Source organism: Topomyia yanbarensis, chromosome 1 (assembly GCF_030247195.1).
Source record: "Topomyia yanbarensis strain Yona2022 chromosome 1, ASM3024719v1, whole genome shotgun sequence".
Taxonomy (NCBI): Eukaryota; Metazoa; Arthropoda; class Insecta; order Diptera; family Culicidae; genus Topomyia; species Topomyia yanbarensis.
The window spans coordinates 210,402,326-210,417,236 of record NC_080670.1 but is presented as its reverse complement, the minus strand read 5'-3'; the positions used below and the strand labels follow the sequence as shown (position 1 = coordinate 210,417,236).

General features: G+C 42.2%; 1 protein-coding gene across 1 annotated transcript in view; it reads left to right on the top strand.

Moving 5' to 3' along the window:
* Window positions 1-14,911, top strand: part of LOC131690804 (cytochrome P450 307a1) — a 377,105-nt gene that overhangs the window by 247,704 nt on the left and 114,490 nt on the right. The window lies entirely within an intron of this gene.

Here is a 14,911-nt window from a genome sequence, read left to right as displayed (position 1 = left end):
TCAATAATTCGTGAAAGAGCATTTCATTCTGTTCCGTACATAAACTATTCATTGATGGCAATTCTCTAAGAACAAACCTATCTTTTCCTATTTGTTTTTTAGTTAACGTTAACAATAACTATAAGCAAATAACGCTGAGCCCCTACACTCAAAAGATCACCCAATAACTGATGCACTTTGTATCTCGAAACCTACAGCCAGTACCAACGGAGCAGAAAAAAACGATTGCACCCAGTGCCTTCAAAGCAACAACCAGCACCACCAATAAAGAAGCAAACTTCGATAACATAACGGCAGATAGTATTGTCGTACGTAACTCGTAACTCGCTGCAGTAATCACTGACAAAATATACTTTTTTTTTCAATTTGTTTATTTGATAAGGCACGTATGCGTTAGCTTAAAGGTGCCATTTTTTCATTGATTTACATTTTGAATTTCTTAAAACTAGGGGGATACACATTTCAATATTATTTTGTTTTATATAATAAAACTAAAAAAAAACTACAGCTAACTTATACATATAAAAGAGGGTATAATATAATATTCGTAAGATTTGGGGGACGGGTCATTTGTGTGTTCTTTGTATAGTAATTCACTTTATGATTTTTAGAAGGGAGATTGTAGAAAAAATAATTATTAACTAAGCGGAACATTTTACAAGCTTATTAACTAGAGATAACTAGAAAGAGTGGTTCAAGATTAAGGTGAATTAATTAGGACTATTTTAAAGTAGTGGTATTGTTGCGCATTTCTTAACGAGATTAAATATTGTTCAACTAAAACTAGAAGATAGGGGGGCACATAAATTTTGGGAAGATATTCAAGGGGAGAAGGGGGTGAAGTCATACATCTGTGTATCAGAGACATGGGAGGGTGGGTGGACAAGGCTGAAGGGGAGGGGGGGGGGGTGAGATATAAACTTTCAGTTTCCGGCATCAGGAATTAAGGTTGCACAGAGAATGCGCAAAATTCGCAAACGAAAAAAGCAGTTTTTTTCCACACCATATGTCTGATCTTCATAAAAATCAATCAGCAGTACTGTAACAACATTCTACATACGCTGATTGATTTTTATGAAGATCCGACATACGCTGTGGAAAAAAACTGCTTTTTTCGTTTGCGAATTTTGCGCATTCTCTGTGCAACCTTAACGGCCAGGATTACAGATTCGAATGGATTGATCAACTAACACTAGAAGATAGGGGGGCACATAAGTTTTGGGAAGATATTCAAGGGGAGAAGGGGGTGAAGACATACATCTGTGTATCAGAGACATGGGAGAAAGGGTGGACAAGACTGAACGGGGGGGGGGGGGGGGGATATAAACTTCAGTTTCCGGCATCAGGAATCAACGGCCAGGATTACAGATTCGAACGGATGTATCAAGTATTGGGACGCCGGCCGGTTTTCCTCGAGCCGGCAGGGGTTCCTCCAGGCGATTTCGTAGTACGGCTCAGATACGGATCGGGAACACACCGCGCTGCGTGTGTGATGTTGTACTGTAGATCTCGTGTTGTTGGTTCATTCGACAGATGTTTTCTCTCGTCTTGGAGTCGTATCAAACCATCGTTGGGGTACGGTAGGCGGAAGAGGGCACTTCTGGGAATGATAAGAGAAAAGACAGGGGCATTTAAATTTGGATATTGATGGTTTTGAGGAACGTGTATATAAGGGACATGTAGAGAATATCGCGGCTTGCTAGTACATCTCGAACCGGGACATTGGGTGATCTTCCTCGGGCCCGAAGGGAATCGAATAGTTGAGATCTGGCAGAACAGTACTCGGCGCATGCCCAGACAACATGTTCGATTTCGTGATAACCGTTGCCACAAGCGCAGATACCGCTATCCACGAGCCCAATACGCCGGAGATGTGCGTCCAGCGTGTAGTGATTGGACATGAGCCGAGACATCACGCGAATGAAATCCCGACCCACATCCATCCCTCTGAACCAAGGTTTCGTCGATACCTTAGGGATTATCGAATGTAGCCACCTTCCCAGTTCACCATTGCTCCATGAAGTTTGCCAACTTTCGAGGGTTCTCTGATGAGTGATACTGAAAAATTCGCTGAAGCTAATTGGTCTTTCATATATGTCACCTTGTAAAGCGCCCGCCTTAGCTAAAGAGTCCGCTTCTTCATTACCTGTAATGGAGCAATGCGAGGGAACCCAAACTAAGGTAATCTTGTACGATCTTGCAGACAAAGCACGCAGGCGCTCCCAGATTTTCCCCAGAAAATATGGAATGTGCTTTCTAGGTTTCATTGAACGGAGAGCCTCGATTGAGCTGAGGCTATCCGAGACAATAAAGTAATGATCGGTGGGCAAAGTATCAATGATCCCAAGGGGTATACCCAAGGTACAGCAAGTTCTGCGACGTAAACTGAAGCAGGATCATTGAGTTTGAATGAGGCGGTGAGGTTTTGATTGAATATACCGAAGCCAGTGGAGCCGTCGAGGCTTGACCCGTCGGTGTAAAACATCTTGTTGCAGTCGACTTCTCGAAATTTACTATGAAAGATGCTTGGGATCACTTGCGGGCGTATGTGATCCGGGATTCCACGAATCTCGTCTTTCATGGATGTGTCAAAGAAAACAGTTGAATCAGAAGCATGAAAGAGATTGACACGGTTGGGATAGTATGAAGAAGGATTGATATTTTGTGCCATGTAATCGAAGTACAAGGACATAAATCGGGTTTGAGAATTGAGCTCGATAAGCCTTTCGAAATTTGCAATTACTAACGGGTTCAAGATATCGCATCGGATGAGCAATCGATATGAGAGTTCCCAAAATCGATTTTTCAGCGGAAGGACGCCCGCCAGCACTTCGAGACTCATCGTATGGGTCGAGTGCATGCAACCCAAAGCAATACGCAAACAACAATATTGGATTCGCTCTAGTTTGATGAAATGTATGTTCGCAGCGGAGCGGAAACAGAAACTCCCGTACTCCATCACCGACAATATTGTTGTTTGGTACAGCCTGATCAGGTCTCCTGGGTGGGCACCCCACCATGTTCCGGTTATTGTACGGAGAAAGTTGATCCTTTGCTGGCACTTCTGTTTCAGATACCTAATGTGACATCCCCAGGTTCCTTTAGAGTCGAACCAGACCCCGAGATATTTGAAAGTTGAAACCTGAGTAATAGTTTGACCCATTAATTGAAGCTGTAGTTGCGCTGGTTCACGCTTCCTTGAAAATACGACTAGCTCAGTTTTCTCCGTGGAGAACTCGATACCTAGCTGGAGGGCCCAAGCAGACAAATTGTCCAAGGTATCTTGCAATGGTCCTTGCAGATCGATGGCTTTGGGACCTGTAATAGAGACCACACCGTCATCTGCAAGCTGCCTTAGCGTGCAGGAATTGACAAGACATTCGTCAATGTCATTCACGTAAAAGTTATAGAGAAGGGGGCTTAGACATGAGCCCTGGGGAAGACCCATGTAGCTAATTCGTGATGTCGATAAATCACCATGCGAAAAATGCATATGTTTTTCAGACAGCAAGTTTAGCAAAAAGTTGTTTAGAGTTGGTGAAAGACCATGCTGGTGCAGCTTCTCAGAAAGAATTTTGATAGAAACTGAATCAAAAGCCCCCTTTATATCTAGGAAAACTGATGCCATCTGCTCTTTGCTAGCATAAGCCATTTGAATTTCTGTTGAGAGCAACGCAAGACAATCGTTCGTCCCTTTGCCTTTGCGGAAACCAAATTGTGTATCTGACAGTAAGCCATTTGCTTCAACCCAATTATCGAGGCGAAACAAGATCATTTTCTCGAACAACTTTCGGATACAGGACAGCATCGCAATCGGTCGATACGAGTTGTGGTCGGAGGCTGGTTTTCCTGGTTTTTGAATGGCAATGACCTTCACTTGCCTCCAGTCATGAGGGACAATATTACCCTCAAGAAACTTATTAAATAAATTCAACAAGCGTCTCTTGGCAGAGTCTGGCAGATTCTTTAACAAGTTAAATTTGATTCTGTCTGGCCCTGGGGCTTTATTGTTACATGATAAGAGAGCAAGTGAGAACTCCACCATCGAAAACGGTGTTTCGTTCGCGTTATTGTGAGGGGACGCGGCGCGGTAGATCTTCTGTGCCGGGGTGGAATCCGGACAAACCTTCTTGGCAAAATCGAATATCCAACGGTTTGAATATTCCACGCTCTCATTGGTACTGTTTCGGTTTCGTAAGCGCCGGGCCGTACTCCAAAGAGTGCTCATCGATGTTTCTCTCGTTAGTCCGTCGACGAACCGGCGCCAGTAGCTACGTTTTTTGGCTTTTATCAAACTCTTCATGCGCGTTTCCGCCATCGCGTACTGTCGGTAGCTAGCTGGCAGCCCGTCGTCCCGGAAGGTCTTATACGCAGCGGCCTTCTCCGCGTACACGTCTGAGCACTCTTTGTCCCACCATGGATTGGAAGGACGCCCGCGTGAATTCGCGTCTGGTACGCGTTTAGTCTGAGCTTGAATCGCGGTATCGAGAATCAAGCCAGCCAGGAACCCGTACTCTTCCTCCAGAGGAAGCTCTTGTGTCGATTCTACTTTTTCGGATATCGCGGACGCGTAGCTCTTCCAATCAATATTTCGTGTGAGGTCATACGAAACATTGATTGTATTCGGTGGCCCTGAACCGTTAGCAATATTAATTACGATTGGCAGATGGTCGCTGCCGTGGGGATCAGAGACTACCTTCCACATGCAATCTAACCGCAGCGATGTCGAGCAGAGGGACAGGTCTAAGGCGCTCGGACGCGCTGGAGGGGCAGGAATCCGTGTCATTTCACCCGTATTCAAAGTGGTCATATTGAAGTTGTCGCAAAGCTCATGGAGTAGGGTAGATCGATTATCGTCATGAAGGCCACCCCATGCCGTGCCGTGGGAGTTAAAGTCACCTAAAACTAGCCTCGGTGCGGGGAGGAGTTCCGCAATATCGCAAAGCCGTCGGTGGCTAACTGAGGCTCTAGGGGGGATGTAGGTGGAAGCAATGCAAAGTTCTTTGCCTTTAATTCTGGTTTGGCAAGCGACAACTTCAATGCCTGGTGTCGAGGGGAGGTCGATCCGATTGAAAGAATAGCACTTTTTGATCCCCAAAAGTACTCCTCCGTAAGAGTCTTCTCGATCCAAGCGAATAATATTAAAATCGTGGAAGTGTAGGGTTATTTCTGAAGTGAGCCATGTCTCGCATAGGGCAAATGCATCGCATTTCAAATTATTTAGTAAGATTTTAAACGAATCGATTTTCGGGATAATGCTTCTGCAATTCCACTGTAGAACAGTGATTAAATCCTTGACCTCGTTCGATGAATTAGCCATCGAAGGATACAATCGCTGAAAGGAGGGTCCATTTCGCAGTGAACTGCATCAAAAATGTTTTTACTGCGGGGAGAAAGCTTATCAAGATACTTTTAAGGGGGTCAGAAATGTTTAACGCTGTAAGAATACGGTCCACAATGTCAGAGAAATTTATTAAGCCAGCACTGTTTTCTTTCTCTGGCTGAGATATGGGAACACTTGGGGTTTTTGATGTTCCTGGAAGTGCTGGGAACTCCTTTTCTGAGCTCAGGTTACTGAGACCGGGAGCGACTTGCTTCGGTTTTGCACCAGTACTTCCTTGAGTAGTTATTTTAGGGGGACCATGAAGAGACACCTTCTGGCCTTTACGACGAAGCTTGGAAGAGGAAATGTTCTTCCTTTTTCTACTACTTCTAGGCACAGCAGAAGATGTTCCCTCCTGGGGTTCATCACAGTCGCCTTCGTCAGTAGACAAGTTGGTAAAGATGTTCGTAGAGACAGGTGGCGTAGCTATCTTAAGCATTTCTGCAAAAGATCGCTTAGAGCGTCCCTGAAGGGAACGCTTAAGATTTTCCTCGCGCTGTTTGTACGCGGGACATGAAGGGAGATCATGTGGGTTTCCCCCACAGTAGAGGCACTTTTCGACATCTCTACCACAGGAATCATCCGCATGATTCCCACCGCATTTCCCACAGCGGGCTTTATTGCTACAATGGGAGGCTGTGTGTCCCAATTGTTTGCAATTAGTACAGTTCATGACCCGCGGCACAAAGAGGCGAACAGGTAGACGAACCTTGTCAAAAAGGAGGTAATTAGGCAGGGCAGAGCCGGCGAAGGTCACCCGATAAGAGTCTGAGTTGACGTATGTTTTCTTCCCGTCAGCTGCGACTGATGCTGAATGCAAACGTTTGCATTCCAGTATATTCACTGGCTTAAGCATGGGGTCTTTGAAACAGCCAGTCCCATATTTTAGCAGGTCCTCGCAATTCAGACTCGAATCGGAAACGACCCCACTGACTTCAACCCTGCTAGCTGGAATATACACCCTGTACTCCCTCGTAAAGGGCTCGTATCCAGCAATATCGTTTGCCTGAGTTGAACTGTTAACCACCACCCGAAGCTTATCAGGCCGAATTTTCGATATTTCTGTCACGACCGAATACCGATCCGTCAGAACTCGAGAAATCTGCAACAGATTCAAACACTTTTTTTCTTTGGTCCGAAAGAAGATCACAAATGGCCCGGTGGCCGAGCTCGGATATACCTTGAGCCGGGGAGCCGATTTTATTTCGACGTCCATCTCACCTTGAGATGAACCGCCGTCAGGGGAAGTCATTTTTGCACGGGCCTATTGCCCAGTGCACGTTATTTAGACAACCAAGAAGGGGAAACGAAAACTAATACTTAGCTTGTGTATGTAACGGTATCCAGACGGCTTACTAGAAGAACACTGTTTCACTTCACTGACCGGCTAACGGTACTCAGAAACAGAAACACAAAAGAAGGGAAAAAAATACTGAAACCTCAACTAGGCGCAGAGTGTGTAAATAACCTTGAACGCGGATTAACACTATTTGTCGCTATAGAGTGTACGGACCGATGACAAAAGACTTCTATCTCCATTGAGTGCTCGATAACGAATGACAAAATATACTGTCAATAGGCGTTGTCTATGGTATATTACTCCTTAGTGAAAAACAATTTAAGTAAAAACTATTTTTTCTCCATTAAGGAGGAAATTGTTTAAAACCATCTTTGCGCGTGAAGAGCGCAAAACCTATAACTAAATGTGTTATGGAATTTGCATTTCGACTTCGTCTCATCAAAATTCGACACTAACTTAGTGACAGGATTGACGCTAGCTCAAAAAAAAACGGAGACACAATTTGTTTTTTGAGCGCTTTTCTCGAAACCACATTTTTAAGCTGGCTGGAAATGTTACTCGAACAAATGATTTCTGGTCTTTCTGGAATTTAGGGGGACCTGGCCAGGGGCTACTAAGACAGTGGGGGTAACTCGGACCCCTTTGATTTCTCTGAAAATCGCAAGACACGTGTTTGATGCTATTCTAAATCATTAATTTTGAGAGCTGAATTTAATTCTTTGTTTCTTTTTTGTAGAAAGGAGATACAATGTGTTTCATTTTTTTGCCATCCTTGGTCGAACCGCGAATAAAACAACAAATAAAAGTGAAAAAAGTTCAATTTTTTTGGAAAACTTGAGCCTCTTATTTTAATCGAATGATTTTTGTTTGGCTGAAAACACAAATATTTTTAATATGCGCACCACTTTTGTACGAAATGCGCATACGGGACTATTCGGACCCCCTATTCCATCAACCACCGTTCAGCGGCTTGCGGCTGTGCAGATCATTGCACACGCCACAGTAAAGAAAATACATGATGCATCAATCGATAGCTGTGACTAACCAGATTAAGTTTTTGTCACGCAATTCATTTTTTTTGCTTCTTTTTTTTCTCTTATAAATATTTCATAGGTAAACATAAATCCACTGTAAAAAATTAAAGAAAAATGATGGTCTGAATTACTCCTACACTGTAAAAGGATTGAAAACCGTAGAGATTTGCAAATTATCGCCTAATGCTGCCATGGAGTGGTGCAAATGAACCTTTTATAACACCAAAATGTAGCTGAGTGGGTTCTTTATTTTTTATTGCATAATTGCGCTCACTTAGTTCTTTGCGTTGCATTGCATCGTGACGATAATTTTGGCTAGTTGCACAAGGACTTCATCATGTTTGACTGCTGTTTATCCAATAAAAGGACGAGGATTCATCAGACTCTTCCATAGGTGTGCGGAGTCGGAGGTTTAGAAGGGTATAAGGTCTAGGTCTAGGATACGCTCTAAGCAAGCACAGTTTATTATGCAGTTATTTAGTTAATCTTCGAGCACACGATTACTCGAAAAAGAAAAGATCTTGGTCAGTTTTTGTTTTTTAAACTCTGGGTAGCCAGCTACCGAGAGTATCCGATGATTTCCAAACACAAGCAATTTGAATTCCACACAGCCGAGCGTGGGAGTATTACCGAGTGATAACACGTTATACAGATAAGAGCTATGATAGCGGAAGATGTTGTAAATCATAAATGTAAATGATTGTTAGTAAAATACGCGTATGCGAGCTATAATAACGACCATTGAAGGAGAAGAGAAAGCATTGATAACCTGATGCATGGCCTTGTTAGGAATAACGGAATATGAAATTTTGTTTTTCGAGAGTTGTACTACTGGAGCTGTAGAGCTAGGTTCTCGGAAGGGCTCCCCGTCAGAATCACACACTACAATTGCAGACGAGACGGGCAATGGCACCCACTAAAACACTGCTTTTAGGCCAATTGTAGCGGGCCGTGAGTCTGAATGTGATATTTATTATACGGTACAGGTATGTGCGGGCGTAGGGACTTCGCGATCGCGGTGTATCATCGCGAACGGCTCGAGCATTTGTACGTTATCCTGTTCGATCACGTGTGCTTTTGTATGTAACTTCGCGCCTAGAAATTCTATATTCAAACCCTTTGCCTTTCGCATATTCGCGTGTGCTCTAAAATGACCGCGGACCGTGAATTTGATCACTTAATTTTTCTTGTACGGTTCAGATTCTAGAACAAAGTGGGTTATTCCATATCACTAGAGTGTGACCTAGACTTCTGGAATCGAGGATAAAGACTTCTGGACGTGACCATGATTCATGATCACGCGAGGGCGGGGGACTGTAGGTTCACGCTTGAGACCGCGTTTGAATGTTTACAAGTTCATAGTATCACCGGGATGTTATCATGTCTGCGAGAGCGCGGGTGCAGGTTGCGTGGATGATCGCGAAGGGCTCAAGCATTTGTATGTTTGTTTGTCGCGTGTATGTGACTTCATGTATATAAATTCGATTTTTATGTCGCCATGGAACGTGTAGTTTAGTGGACAATGATCAATCATCTTTTTGATTGGTCCACCTGAAGGCATTGGACTTTGCTACCAGGGCCGAGAATAGGGGTTTCCGGACGAAACCGACTCGTCATCGGGCGCACACGGGCATTTGAAGGTTCCCTCTTGAGAATTTGAATATATTTCGCCTATGCAATTTTAAATGTGAATTGATTTGATGGCATTGTAAGGGAACACGTATCCACCAGGTGATGCCAATCGAACTAACATTTCGTTGGGCTGAGCAAACTAATTTCTTTGTTTGCGTAGTGTTTTTTGACCAATTATGGAATAAATTCACAGGGCATTAAATGTGCATGTGGGATACGCATGGTCTTGTCTGAGTGGAATGATTACTGTTGAATCATGTGGTAAATTAACAATTTGGGAGAAGGATGAAAAATCAGTTACCAGTTTGCGACATGTTAAATCATGTTCATTTTGTACTGAGTACTTTCATATTTATCGTCACAAAGCCAGGAGTCTTGCATCTCCTACAGTTTCTGGTTTTAGCACATTGTTGTTTCAAATCAGTCAGTTAATATTTTTCAGTTCTTATTGTCTCCATTCAAATTCTAATAATTGACTATATCACTATTATCTTGCTCCGGACAAAACCATCGGCGGTAGAAGCCAAGAATTGATCCACTGGATTGCTGCTCCCATGTTGAAAGAAGCGACAAATATTCTTCGTTTCCTGCATCTTTAGGAATTTCTAATTTTCTGTGCTAAATAAGTAAATTAATTCTGATTATTCTTCTTATAAATTCGTGATAAACCTGCTTGCTTCTCTTTCTAGTAGTTATGTTAATAATAAAACACGCGCGCGTGAAATTTCAAGTATGCCCGTCATACAAAGTAAGTTTTTCAGTATAGTTAATACTCATTTTGGGCCGCTCAAATTTATTTCATATTCTCGTCGTTTGTCTTCCGTTATAATAATATTTGAATGAAGTGTATTTCTTAATGCTATAGTTCTCCTTAGTGGAAAAAAATTTATGTAAAAACGATTATTTCTCCATTAAGGAGAAGATTGTTTAAAAGCATCTTTGCGCGTGAAGTGTATTTTTCGCAATTCGCCTTTACGATATTGCTAAAACGTGGCGACGTAGTGAGTCTCTTGGTGTCCAAGCGCCCAGAGATTCTTAAAATCATGAATTAAGCGCGTACTCCAGCACAATTTCGAATCCCTATTTTTATTAACAATCTCCCTCCTGCGGTGATACTTATGAAGTGCGCAAAAGCAAGTGTCGTACTAACATTCCTTTCTTTTGACGTAGGACTACGTCTTTGTTTTCGATATGGGGCTGCACGTTGCAAATTCTACGAAAATGGTATGTAACGAAAAGTGGTCCAATTTTAAACGCATATAATTCAGCCATCTCACGATAAATTTTCAAATTTTTTGCACATATTGCCCCGAAATACTTCCAAGAATAGTTTCCAATAGATAAACCCAAAGATTTTTGATGTCATGGCATTAAAAATTTAAATAATGTGCAACCTAGTCAAAATATCGCGCATTTACACACAGAATATATCACTTCCCTAGTCCGGCACGAAAAATTTGTGTATCTAGCGCGCTACGCTCCTATGAATGACGTCATCATCGACTATTAAAAGAACGGATTTGGCCGGACAAGCTCAGTTGCCTGTTGAACGGAAGGCGGAGCAGATCACTGCGCTGTTTGTTTCCACAGCCAGTGTAGCTGATTTAGAAGTTCGTTACACTGGCGTTTACTAATTTTGTTTTGTGCGCTTGGGTTCAATGTTTGAGGCGCATGTGTAGGTAGGTATATTTAGCAGGGTTACCATAGGCTGTATAACGCAAAACTTCAATTATTCAATTAAATTGCAATAAAAAAAGTTCATTCGGTGCAAAAATACTTTTCAAACCCGTTGACGATGGAATTTGGTTTGCAAATGCTGCTTTTTAAAAGAAATTCGCTATTTTCAAAACGAAAATTATATTATTAACAAACAGACAGCGCGTGTCCTATGTGTCGTTTTGTCGTTAGACAACGAATATTTACAGATTTTTCTGTAATGTCACAGATTTTTGGAATTTTGATAAAAATTTCCCAGATTTTTTCCTGTTTCAGTTATCACAGATGGTAAAAAGATCGTTTTGACTGAAACACAGATTTTATTGCGCAAAAACGAAAACTTTCTTAGCAACAAATTTAAGCGGATCGATGGAAAACATAACGAAAGTTTATTATTTACGGAGAAACGGGCTTTGATCCTTATTACACACAGCCTTTTGCTGATCACGCGTTGGCACTTTTTCCGAGCACTATAAAGCCAGTTCCCTAAACCTTCTCGCTGAATAGTGTGGACACGTGCCTTTCCTAGAAGTTGCCAGTGATTGGACTGTTTCTATGTGCGAATATCAACAACTGTTGTTTACACTATGATCCTATTCTAATTGGTGATTTATCATGTCCAGAGGTCGTAAGCAAAATGCCGTTTCTGTAATAACCTCAAAGCGCACATATGTTGTCCAGATTTCTCACCAATATTTCAGCAATTAACAATCTCTCAGAAAGTGCAGCAAAAAAAAAGATGAGATCGGCCGAAATCTGTCACATAACTAAAAGCAGCAAGTATTATTGTATAGTTGTTGACAAGATAAAACAAATTTTTGTTGCAGTTTACAGTCGCTTGTTGACAAAATAATCAAATAAAATAATCTTCGATATGGCAAGGAAACTGTAGCTGTGAATTAAAACAAACTATTTTATGTAAAACACTTCCAGTTCCCATATTTCATCGCAGATTACTCGTCGATCACGCGGGGTTTCACCGCGCACTCTGGTGAAGTAAGCCCAGCCATTGACGCTCCATCGCGTCTGCTGTCGCCACCATTAATTAGCCTACCAATCACCAGTGACAATCGTGAGTCGGAGGTCGATCCTGCTCCCCATGAATCAATCTCACGCCTGTAACCTTTGACAAGCGGAGTCCGGTTGTAAGAAGTGTTCTGTTGTCACGCGCCAATCGATCGGTCGATTGGATTCAATCGAAGATGACGCCCCCTCCCCCTCCCCTTACCAAACTCTCGCGAGATGCTATAGCAATTCTGTCGCCACATTGAGTATGTGCCTCCTTCGTCCATTCGCCACGACAACTGTTGTCTCTGCTTGTGAGCATAGCGGCGAAAAGGGACGGTTAAATAATTCATTGCCGCGCGGGACAACACGTACCGATATTTGTGCGCGCCGGGTCTCCTTTCTGATTTCTAATCTGCGCGATTTGCGCGGTGGAAAAATTTATATTCAAAATTAATATTCCATCGATAAAATAAACGTTGCAGAAAATAGAGTTGACAAAATATACCGGCTCGGATCGGCCGGCCGCATTGATGGCGATCATCCGTGTCGTAAATCGCCAATGGACGAGATCGATCGGTGGTGTGAGTGTGCGGGACAAAAAAAAACTACCGCAAATAAATGCAAAAAATCAATGTTGCGTGACAAACGGGCGTCAATCTTCGGCGGAGAGGTTTGCTGGAATAGCAATAGGTACTTCACTGTACACTAAGGTTTTTTTTTACACGGGGGATACGTACCGTGTAAAAAAAAACCGTGCAAAAAAAAACCGCGTTAATTGCGAAATCCGTGTAAAAAAAACCGCGTTAATTGCGAAATCCGTGTAAAGAAAACCGTGTTAATTCAGAAAACCGTGCAAAAAAAACCGCGTTACATTCAATGCAAAAGACTTAGACGATTTTAGGAAAAGGGATGATTTCGGAGTTTTATCAAAAATGTTCTAAGTCCTTTTGAAGGCAAAAGACTTAGACGATTTTTGAACAGATTTTTTTGCACGGATTATGCAAGTAGCACGGTTTTTGCTTTTTGCAATTCCTTAGGTTTTTGGAAAAATGGAAACGTCGGATCTTGAGGTTTCCTTTTGTCCCGCACTTTAACAATATGGTTGTTTTCGGTACAGTGTTAACGATTAGGCACCAAATATCGATGCCTGAGGCCATTTGGAACACCAAGATGACGACTTCCGGTCTAACAGAATTTTCAATAACCCAATCAGTATGCATATTTTCCGAGCGGGCCTAATGAGCGCATGATAGAGATCAATGTCTGAGGCCATTTTGAAATACAACATTGAGACTATCGGCTTAGTGATATTCTGTATAAGTCACAACATGGAGTGTTATTAAGGGGGCGTCTGGTGTAAAGTGCTCAAACCGAAAGTTATTGTGTTTTACGATTTTGAAGGCAAGGAAACAATGCATCTTTTATGTAATGTTAAGCTTTAAATTTGTGCGTTTATTCTGTACGAAAAAATTTTTTGCACGGCCTTATTCTGCGCGGCGTGTGACGTGAGACGACGAAACTCACCTCACTTTACGTGACTTTTCTCACCCGATTCTGAGAGTCGACTCGGGTGAGGTGAGATTCCTCATTGCGGTTAAATGGGAGTCTCACGTCACCCGAAGTGACTCTTCAGAATTGGGTGCAGTCACGTAGAGTGAGGTGAGATTAGTCGTATCACGCCTGACGCCGCGCAGAATAGGGTCGGCAGCCACGCAGAGCCACACATACGAGCGTTCCAAGAGTAGACGTCCAACCATTTCCACGTCGAGGAGCGCCGCGGCTAACACGATGACTCTTGATAAAATTGTTTGACACAGCAAATTAAGTAAAATTTGTAAAGCTTAGACTTGTAGTTACTCGATGAACCCAAAAAAAAGTTCGAGTTTAGGAAAATGACTTCATGTAAACCGAAAAATCTCATATTTTTCTGTAAAATTCGTGAACTTTTCTTCAAAATAATAGAGAGAACAATTTTTTCATTCTGTTTTCTGTTGTTCACCGACAGGCTACACATATTGTGCATTTTCATAAAAAAATCAAGTCAATTCTTTGATTAGTTTTTGAGTTATTGTGTTCACCAATTTGAAAAACGCGGTTTCGAAAAAACGCTATTAAAGGATACTCCATAGCAAATTGCATCACGGAAAAAATGACGTGGAAAACAATCCATTTGGTATTTTCTCTTAAAAATTTGGGTGGAAGTAGTTTAAAGTGTATGTTCACACTGTATTTTTATCGTTGTCAGTCTTAAGAAAATTGTTGCCGATAGATTGAAATCTGCGTGTGTCACAGCAAATACGCGCGAGGAATGCATGGCTGTTTAAAACAAAAGAAGTTCAGCGTGGTCACCGAGATTGCGGGAGACTATTCTAGAGGCTCAATACTAACAATTAAGCGGATAAAAAAGAAGGCGATTTTTTGCCCACTACATCAGACGCCCCCTTAAGATGAATGAGATGTACACTAAAGCAGAGATGATGCTTATAGAGATGCGCGAAGACTGAAGCCAAAAGTTCCAATCGAACCCAAAACAACGGTTCCAAACTAGCAATGTAAACAAATATGGCGGATTTAGGAAGTAATGCGTGGGGAGTATCGAGATTGAAATGAAAAGAAATGCATGTCTGCATCCTGCATCCTCGATACATTTTTTCTAGTGCAACGAAAAACATGTAGACAGGCTCAGTAACGTAAATCAATGCGTTTCCAAGTTACATGATTGAGTATTGTGGGAAATATTTCAAAATAGGAATTCGCCAAGCATTCATTAAAACTACAAGTCACTCGCTGTTTACACAATATTCCTGGTTGCCAAAACTAGCAGACAAATAATTTGTA